At 30.3% G+C, this 9,223-nt stretch overlaps 2 long non-coding RNA genes across 3 annotated transcripts; both read right to left on the reverse strand.

Annotated features, from left to right (window-relative positions):
• Positions 1-2,698: 2,698 nt before the first annotated feature.
• On the reverse strand, positions 2,699-4,506 carry LOC145046929 (uncharacterized). Its single transcript, XR_013682088.1, has 3 exons — positions 4,420-4,506; positions 3,827-3,987; positions 2,699-3,744 (listed from the first exon to the last, which is right to left on the reverse strand). It is a non-coding gene; the product is annotated as an uncharacterized LOC145046929 (long non-coding RNA).
• A 3,142-nt stretch (positions 4,507-7,648) lies between these two features.
• On the reverse strand, positions 7,649-9,022 carry LOC145046512 (uncharacterized). Of its 2 annotated transcripts, XR_013682018.1 has the most exons (4): positions 8,753-9,022; positions 8,303-8,517; positions 8,042-8,211; positions 7,649-7,948 (listed from the first exon to the last, which is right to left on the reverse strand). It is a non-coding gene; the product is annotated as an uncharacterized LOC145046512 (long non-coding RNA). The 2 variants fall into 2 exon arrangements; XR_013682017.1 differs by having other exon boundaries at positions 8,303-9,017.
• Positions 9,023-9,223: the final 201 nt, after the last annotated feature.

Consider the following 9,223-nt stretch of genomic DNA (forward strand, 5'->3'; position numbering starts at 1 on the left):
CACATTGTGAATCTGACTTATTATTAACTGTGAATATGAGAAGGTTCACAATGTGAATTTGAACTAAAATATCGTTTTTTTACATGAATATGAATCTATGTTTAAAAAGTACAAAAAAGCATGAATTTTGATATATTTATTAATTTTTTTTTCTATAAAAAAATAGACTTCAACTTTTCAACAAAGAAAATTATTTGAGTTTTTTTCGAAAAAAAAAAAATTTTGTTTTTTTATATATCATCATGGATCTTTTTGGAAAAGGGATGAAAAATTGTGAACAATGGTATACTCGGTTTTTTTTATCGATAAAAACATGGCTTAAAAAAAACGAAAAAAGGAAGTGAGTTTTGTTATAATCTGGTACATGTGCGTCAATTGTAAAAGTTTACAACTTTTCCTTTTGCCGTTGATCGTTTTAAATTTCGAACCGTTGGATTGGTTCCTTGATTAATAATGGTTATTTATTGAACTTACCTTTATATATATATATATATATATATATATATATATATATATATATATATATATATATATATATATATATATATATATATATATATATATATATATATATATATTCAAAGTTTGGCCACAATACTTTAAGGAATTGTCAACTTTGGTCCCTTTTTTAAAAATCTACTAATTTCAACCCCTTTAATTCTTTAGCCATTTTGATACTTTTGGTCCTTATGGTAAAAAAATTTACATTTTTATATAAAAAACGGCCCGGGGCGAAATCGGGTTTTTCTGCTAGTTATTATTATTATTTTTATTATTGTCCTACTCTACCATATCCTACCACTTCAAATATAATAATTAATAAATCTGTCATTGTCGAGCTCGACCTCAGCTCCAACAAGGATGATGGTGGTGCCAAACTTGCAAACCATTATTATTGAAGCAAAGGAGTTAGGTGTCAATTGTGTGTGTGTGTGGAGGCGAGGCGTTGTGTGCCGAGCCAACTCAGCAATGACAAAGTATGGTATTGAGCCACCATGTAGTCTTATCTTAATTTTTATATAAAGCATATTCAACATTTCTTGAATCTTAAGAAGTACAAAATAATAAACATCATGTACAATAGTCAAATGCACAAGTTTATAAACGAAAATAGTTAAATGCATGAGTTTCTAAAAGGAAATGAATATTTATTTGAATTGAACATTCCTTATAGAAATGTGAGTTCCATAAATAAATGTTTCTTCCTTTCTCTATTCTCCTTCTTTAAATACCATTATTTGTGGAAATAGACTTTTTTAATATGATTCCATAAATAATCACTCATTTCAAAATATCATTCCCGTCTGCACACCCCCATGATTTTTTTTATGTTATTGGCGTTTGGTTTAGAGTAATTATTTTATATATCGACCTTGTTAATGATTAGGATTTTGTGTTGTTTTTTTGATAATTATTTTTTTTACGATTTCAGACAGTGAAGAAAGCTTCATTTAAGGGAAACGTTTCAAATGATCCAAAAAAACATAATGGCCACGATTACATTTTCAATAATGATTCTACTCCCACAGTAATATAGCAATATAATTAGATATATTTCAAAAATATAATGTTTTATTTAGAAAGGAATTTTGTAATATATAAACAAACTAATTCTATAAAATTTTTTGCTTTGAGAAAAATAACATCATTTGTGTACTCATCCAACAAATGCAAAATCGACCAAGACAATATTTGCGTGTGGTGTGTTGTTTTGTATGGGTGAGAGTTATTTGGTCTGGAACCGAATAACCTGAAAATCATATCGAACCAAAATTGATTTCAGAACCATATTCAAATTCGGTTTTTGGTTTGGTCCAAGACCAAACTGAATAATAACTTTGATTTTTGGTTCGAATTTTGGTCACTTAAAATTTAAACGAATTTCATTACAAATTAATTACGAATTTGATTTTCAGTTTGGTCTCGACAAATTTGAATTCGATTTGGTCCACCTTTGCTAGATTTTGAGTTTTGGCAAAAACTGAAACATTATATATATATATATATATATATATATATATATATATATATATATATATATATATATATATATATATATATATATATATAAAATAGTAAAGTGGCACCTCTTTTTGTCAATTTTGATTCTCCAAGTTATAACGTTGACCCTTCACCTTTATGCTTTTATTCACAAACAACCCTTTCACTTTGGTTTGAATTTTTCATAACCTAACATTTTATTACATATTATTAGTATTTAGTATTTTGGTAGAAATGGTCCCTCATCATCATTATTATTGTTAGACAAAATTACACGATTGGTCTATGTGGTTTACCATATTTAGCATTCTCTTTTTGATTTTAAATTAATGTTTTATTTATTAGAAAATACCCACCCAATACCATAAACTCACCGACCACCTACCATTACCACCACCACCACCACCACCAAAATTACATAGACAGTCCATATGGTTTACCCATTGTCACATTAACGGACAAAAATCAACCGTTTATATTTTTCGGATTGGTTTTTCGACTGCTGCCATACATGGCAATAAAGTTCAATTTGTTAGACCATTTCTTTATTTTCCTCATTTATTGCAAGAAATAATGATTTAGATTTCTTTATTTATGTAATTAGATAACATTGTTTATCTTCTTTTACTAGATTATCTCTATGCAATTCAACATGCTACTTTACTTTACAAAGCAATACATTCTGATCCCGACAACGTTGGAGAATCATTTCTAGTTTTCATTAATTCTCTTTGGCTGTTTTGAAATTCATTTTTTTTGTACGATTCAAATTGAATTTTAAACAAAATAGAAACATATGGTTTACCACACCCCTTCCCATTGGAAGAAAAAAAAAACAAAACCATTTTATCAGTTTCAATAACCGATGAAAACACACCTAAAATCAAGAACACCCCTCACAATAGAAAATCAAAAAGGCATAGTTATATTTGCACCACCCCTCCGAAGAATTTAATCGAGTAGTAGTTTCACCTTAAACATTATATATCATAAATATAAAATGTTTTCTAAAGAAAACTTTTCACTAAAATAAAGTATTTGACAACTATCAAAAAAAAAATCTCAAATAAAAAACAATATACTAAGATATATTATTTTGACAGAAAATTATTCAATGGAATACTATTCATCGTCGTCCTGTGAGAGGGAACTAATATCCGAAAAAAGTTGATCGTCGTTGTCGCATCACTTTGGTACTATTCGTTGTCGTAAAACCGACCGATAAAAACATTTGTTGCAAACCAACAAATAACAACATGAGTGTTACTAAAAATATACATGTTTCAAGATGGAAGTAATTTTCGAAAGAAACTATTCGCTGCCGGCGTTTTGCACGGGTACCCTACTGGTAAATATAAAACAGTCTTACCAATTTAAATCGACCAGTTTTCTTTGGGATCATTTTGGCCAAACCATAATCTTTAAGCCCGATCCAGGATTTGTCCCTGTGCATCTACCACAGTCCACATGTCTGGCACCACCTAATTTAGTGCTCCTAAAAGTTATGGACTTAAAGTGGGCCACCACAACATGAATCAGGCTAAAGGTTTGGCCAAGTGACCTGTGAATGACTCAAATTACGATCACACCCAGACAAGTCTCATCACCTTGACAAATATACTCAAATAAACACTACCTTTTCTAAACTAATAAAGCAATTCCTTACCAAGAATTTGTTCTAAAGCCTTCTCTTTATACCCAACTTTACTTCCGCAACTTTCTTTCCTCTATCTCATTGGTATCCTATATAAACCACCTTAACAATATATATTCTTTCCTTCAAAATTTCAAAAACTCATAATTAAAGAAACACAAAATGTGTTACCCAAGTTCTTGTTATTATTCTGGCTCAAGATGGCACATTTCTCAACTTCCAACGACCATGGTGGCAGGTGGCGGTGGCAGTGGCAGAGGCGGTGATGTGGCGGCTCCTGGGCCTTTGCCGCAGTGTTTGTGCTCTCCTACAACACATCCAGGCTCGTTTCGCTGCAGACAACATCATAATAAGTATGTATGGGGTGGTCGTATAATTCGAGTTACCATGAGAGAGTAATCAAGTTTCATTAATTAGATTAATATTTCAAGAATCACATGGTATGTATTTTCTCTAATGAGGTTGAATGATATCATTTTTCATGTTATAGGTATAAAGGGTAAGTTTTATCTTTCTGTATTTGTTAGCCAATCAAGAACATGAGCAAAGCCCAGAAAAGAGTAGGGTATAGATTTTAGATTTTAGAAAATAACTTATTGTTATGAAAATACATGTAATGATAACATTTATTATCTAGTGAACCGTGTGAAGAGAAACGATTTGTATATGATTTAGATGGGAATAGACCAAACGGACAAAATGTTTAAAGGGAGATGGACAAGAAGGAACCAAATATATTTGATATATATGCCCAATCAACTCACATGCTTAGACAATATTGCCAACTATTCTCTATCGCTCCTACTCAAAGGCCTACTTAGTTGCATGTTAGTTCATTATGCAATTAAGATTATAGGATTATATAGCTTTTAAGTTTGGTTCTAGTTGCATCTTTGCATTGCAATCATGAATATGTGAAAGAATCTGGTCCTAGTTGAAAAATGAGTCAGCTTGGAGAATCGACATGTTTAAAAAAGCCATTGGTCCTGGTTGACAATGAGTCAGCCTGCTGGAATCTTCACACTTGATAAAGACTTTGTTCCTAGTCCCCACTTCAATAATCGATATGCTTCTATATTCAAACAGATTGAATAGTTAACCCGATACGACAGCTTTTTTCAAGCAACTTCTTGAAAACAAAAGAAAATTGTTCCAACTATTTATAAACGTAGCTTTCATAAGGGCAATAAGCTCATGACAACCTTCTCGATTATATTGTTTATTATTATTATTATTATTATTATTATTATTATTATTATTATTATTTGCGGTGATACTTTATACTAGCTTCATTGGTAATTGGTTATACAAAACCCAACCATTTTAATTTTTGTTGCTTTATTGTCAACCTAAAGCAACCCGATTTCTTATTTACAAATATTGGTATTATTTTTAATATTATAAAAGGTATTAACAGTTTCTTTTATTTTTCATAAAGAAAGATTGTATTTTTGTTATTCTTTTACAATTAAACTATAAAAATATATGAGATTTGTTTTTAACTTTAGAAAAAAAATTATTTACTTTGCTTTACTTTTTAAAATTTTCTAATAAATATAAAATCAATCAACAATAGATAGGTTTTGTAAAAATAAATATAGCAAATTACAAGAATGTCATTATATTGCTATGGAATTTTGATTTTGATACCAAATTATTTTTTTCGTAATTATGTCATTATATTTACAATTTTATTGCAATATCAACCAAATGACCGGTTTTCCCTCTTCTCCCGCTAACCACTTTTCTCGAATTGTAATAAAGTCACTAAATTTACCAAAATTTTGATTTTGACATAGAGTTTCAAATTGCAAGAAAGTCATTATATTACCAGAAAATTTTCATTTTGACATCGATTTTTTTCTTAATTATGTAATTACATTTACAGTTTTGTTGCAATGTCAACCAATTAAACGATTCATGGGATATTGTTGTGGTCTAGAAACTCAATTTGTACAACGAATAAATGAATGCCGGTCCAATGGTTCAAACTCACGTACAAGTCAGTGAAAATGACATAGTCACACTTTTAGAGGATGTTATTCTGGTTTAGAAGCTCGATTTGTACAACAAGTAAATGAAAACCCCTACAATGTTGATCTAAGACCCCCCTACAAGGTCGATTTGTACAACAAATATATGAATACCCCTATAAGGTCGCTCTATTTTTATAGCAAATAAATGAACTAGTGAGTTTTTATTCAAAAATAATCTAAAATAAAAAGTCAAAACTACGAGTTTAGAAATGGAAACAGTTTTATGTTTGAATAAACTAAAACAATTTTACTCACCGATGATCATTTTGCAAGACTTAGAAAAAATAAAACAATCATAGAAAATTAAGTGTTACAACATTTGAAAACTTTGATTCTCATGGAAGATTGTAAGCTGATGAAGTGTGGCACTAACCTCCAAAATTAGCTCTCTATAATGTATCCACCAAGGGAAGATTAAACCACCAAATTATGCTAGTATACAATTGTATAAAGTTGTTCTTAAGCTTTAAGATTTATACCAAATAAGTTCTTAAATATAAGCAACTTTAAAACATTCATTTCAAACACCAACTGGAAGAAAGAAAAAGATAATGATAGAATTAGAATTTTGAAAAATTGTCAGCCAATTGAGTGGTTTCTAGTGAACAAAAATACCAAGCAAATCCTCATCAAAGCCTTTAAAATATAGGGTTTGCATCAAACCTAATTTCACATATCTTTTCAGGTCGATCCAATGGTTTAAAGTCACTTAAAAGTCTGTAAAAAGGGTATACTCACCCTTTTAGGTGAAACTTTTTATTAAAATGTTTAATTTTCGTCAGAGTATTTCATCACTTATGGAATATAAAGGTAAATCTAATGGTTCGAACTCACTTAAAAGTCAATGAAAATGGCGTACTTACCCTTTCAGGAGATGTTATTGTGGTTTAGAAGCTCAATTTTTACAATAAGTAAATAAAAACCCTTACAATGTCAATCCAAGAGATGTTTAATGAGTTCAAACCACTAAATCGGTCTTATAAAGGTGTTCATTTACTTGGTGTACAAATCGAGCTTTTAAATCACAATAACATCTCCTAAAAGGGTAAATATGTCCTTTTTACTGACTTGTAAGTGAGTTTGAACCATTGGACCGACCTTCATTTATTTATTGTATAAATCGAGTTTCTAGAATGAGCTTCTAAACCACAACATCTCATGAATCGTTCAATTAGTTGACATTGCAACAAAATTGTAAATGTAATGACATAACTGAGAAAAAAAAACTTGGTATCAAAATTGAGATTTTGTGGTAATATAGCTACTTAGTGCCTTTATTGCAATTCAGAAAAAGTGATTACTAGGAGAACGGGAAGAACAAGTCATTTTGTTGATATTGCAAACAAATTGTAAATATAGCGACTTAATTGCAAAATAATAATAATAATAATAATAATAATAATAATAATGATAATAATGATAATAATAATGATAATCATAATGATGATAATAATAATAATAATAATAATAATAATAATAATAATAATAATAATAATAATGATGATGATCATAATAATAATAATAATAATAATAATAATAATAATAATAATAATAACAACAACAACAACAACAACAAAGCTGGACATGTACATTAACCTAAACCTAAACCTAAACTTATAATCTTTCTTCCTATTATTAGGTTGCATAACACAATCAAGAAACAAATTACTTCATGTTGACATCAAATCTACATAAAACGTTCTTATAATTCATGAAAAGAAAGTTATTAGCTAACTAGTTGCAATCAAATTAATTGGAAATATATGAAGAAAAGTGAAAATTTCTGACAATACCTCCATGTACTAAAATGTTGTTCAACAACTGATCAAAATTTCCCAACTACAATCAACATCTTGGGGATTTGTTTTCTAGATGTCTTGAGTACAGCTGTCTACTTTTTTCTTTTTAAAAGTATTAAGACATGAAAGGAACACATCTCACAGTTATAGTCACTACATCACACAAAAAACAATAAGATTACAAAAACTAATAGCAAGAGTAGAGAAACATATAAGGAAATGAAACACTTTCATCCAAAATAGTAAAACATGGAAACAAAATCATTTAGAAGGCTATATTTGTCCATCTGAAATACACTTTCATTGGGGATTCTTATCAAACACATGGTATGCATCCCCTGCCTCATGTGATTTTGGCTCTTAGCAATATCTTCAGTCACAAAAGAAGTGGCAACACTCAAACGAGGAATAGTGTTCAAGATTGATACGAGACACCAGCAGAAGCCAACTACATAGACCTATGAATTGACACATAGAATATGAAAAATACAAAAAGAAAAAGAAGAACAGAAAAAAGTTGAATTTAGTAAATTAACCTTGAAGCTTCTTACCTAATCTTCCAATATAAATTGTCTCTATTAACATGGCCAAAGGTTCAATAACTTGTCTCGTGAATGGTGGTAATGACAGTGCAATGAGTTCCTTTTATATATTTTAGGCATGCAATTTCTCAATTATTTTTGTTTCATCCTTTGAAGCAATTCCCATGAAATCCCTGAATCTGAATAATTGAGAAACTCAAATCTGTCAAACGATCACCGTGAATCCCATTTTAGACATCTCCAATAATCAGAAATGTAAAGGAAACTTACAGAATCAAACATTAGCAAAATAGAATCTATCTGAACATCAAATCCGAAATCCAAATTCAATCCATCAAAGCACAACCACAATTCTAACTTATAGACATGGCCAACAGTGTTACAAGCCACCTAGGCCCCTCTCCTCCGCTTCACTAGTTCCTGAGGAGAAGATGGTCTACGCTTTCGAATGATTCTCTCACTCTTTGCGTATCGATCGACTTATCCTACAAAGAAGATGGTGATGTATAGCAAGAAAACGATGGCAACTTCAATCAATCTAGGTCCATAATGAATAGTATAAGATGGACCTTGCCTGGTTCCATCAACTCCTAACCACATAGGGAGATTAGAAATAGGAAAGGAACCTCAAATAGTAAAGGGTAACGGTACCCAGATGATTAAACATTTGTACACTTATGAAACTGCGAAAACCAAAGACGGAAGAAATTGAATCGTTACCCGACTTATTAAACATGTGATGAACCCAGAATCAGACCCTAAGATTTGGTTGTTTATTGATAGCTTTTGGATGGAACTGTGAGTGGAGGTGGAGACGAAGGGTTTGTGAAACAAATGAAAGCCAGTGGAGTGGTATGAAAACTGAAAAGGCTGTAGAAGCATTTGGGTCAGTGATTGAATATGATTGGGAAAGAAGGGCGGTGCAGTCGGTGGAAAATTATGATACGTCAATACATCAGAAGGAGAAAATAAACACGTAGATGGCCCTGCCACACTTGATGACAATCCATTAAGAAATAAATTATTATATATAGAATTTAACTGTGAAGTAATAGCAAAAAATAAATAGAAATTAAAAAAGAGTCAATCATATGAAAGTACTGTTCACCAAGGAGTTAACAATTAGTATATTATATAAATAACAAATGTATAAAATATACTCTATTTTTTCTTTTACGTGAGTTTTGAGTT

The sequence above is a fragment of the Lactuca saligna genome, chromosome 5, assembly GCF_052625555.1.
Source record: "Lactuca saligna cultivar CGN05327 chromosome 5, ASM5262555v1, whole genome shotgun sequence".
NCBI lineage: Eukaryota > Viridiplantae > Streptophyta > Magnoliopsida > Asterales > Asteraceae > Lactuca > Lactuca saligna.